Source organism: Austrofundulus limnaeus, unplaced genomic scaffold (assembly GCF_001266775.1).
Source record: "Austrofundulus limnaeus strain Quisiro unplaced genomic scaffold, Austrofundulus_limnaeus-1.0 Scaffold20, whole genome shotgun sequence".
NCBI classification, from domain to species: Eukaryota; Metazoa; Chordata; class Actinopteri; order Cyprinodontiformes; family Rivulidae; genus Austrofundulus; species Austrofundulus limnaeus.
In genome coordinates this window covers 18,681-19,969 of record NW_013952422.1, presented here as the reverse complement: position 1 = coordinate 19,969, position 1,289 = coordinate 18,681, and positions in this window count along the sequence as shown.

Genomic DNA, 1,289 nt, shown 5'->3' with positions numbered 1-1,289 from the left:
AGAGAGAGAGAGAGAGAGAGAGAGAGAGAGAGAGAGAGAGAAGCCCCGAGGGGTTGTGGTGGATGTCATCATCGTCGCTGGCTGAGGTGCACGGACAGAAAACACATGGTTAAAGCTTATAAATAATTATGAGCTGTTTAATGCGTGTTTGTAATGTTCTAAATGTGAAGGTCATTCATGTCAATTATTCGCAATTTATTAAAAGGTTTGTGTGCTTCTTCTAATAAGGTTTGTGCTATTAGGGCCTACTCTTTATATCTGATGCGCATTCTCATGTGACATGTTATACCCAGCATGATCTGTTAGCGGTTGGAGTGTGTGTTGAGAGTAAGTCTCAGCTACTACCACACCAAATATTACTTCTATATTTGTAAATTTGCCTGAATTAAATCTATTTTTGTGTAGGCTAATGCTGATTAGGTGTGGTGAGCATCTTAAAACAGACTGACTCCAAAAGTGAATCAGTAGATGTGCATCGAATTATTATTTTTAATAAGTGTGTTTTGTTTGTTCATGAGTTATTTTGCTAACAGACAAGCAGGTGTTTCAAGTAAAAAAAAATGTTGTGCTCTGAGTATTTGCTATGGATTGTGCTTATACTCCCACATCAAATTTGAACTGAATAAAGAACATGGTTGGGATTATTTAAATCTTGCTCATTGAGTTAGCACTCATGTGTGCGTTAGGGTTAAGTCTCAGCTACTACCACACCAAATTTGAGCTCAAATCTTTTGAAACTGGCTGAGTTAGAATCATTTTTGGGTCAACTATAGTCTCTTAGCTGTAGAGACCATCTTGAATCGGGGGATTCTGAATGAAATTGATGAAATATTTTACTAACAGAGAAAGGAGCGCACACTTATGGATAAAAACTAAAGCAAATCAAATGATTTTTTTTTCATTTAATTATAATGTGCTCATTATTCTACACGGTTTAATACCCAAAGGTGATCTCTGAATGTCAGGGGCACCCCCACATTACGCAAAGTGTGCGTGTGTGTGTGTGTGTGTGTGTGGGGGGGGGGGGGGGTGCTGTCTAGCAGAGTCCCAGACAAGCTGGCTCCAGTGGCCATCTCTGTAGGCTATAGGCTTCTGTATGTGAGCGCAGAGACAGGTGTAAATCTCTCCTGCGATCTTTACTCTGCACTCTGCGCGACACTCACCTGGAGGTAAATAAATGCTTTATGGCCAAGCAAATGAACCACCTCCTCTCTCGTTTCGTTTGCTTGTGCAAATGCAGGGAGAGAGAGAGAGAGAGAGAGAGAGAGAGAGAGAGAGAGAGAGAGAGA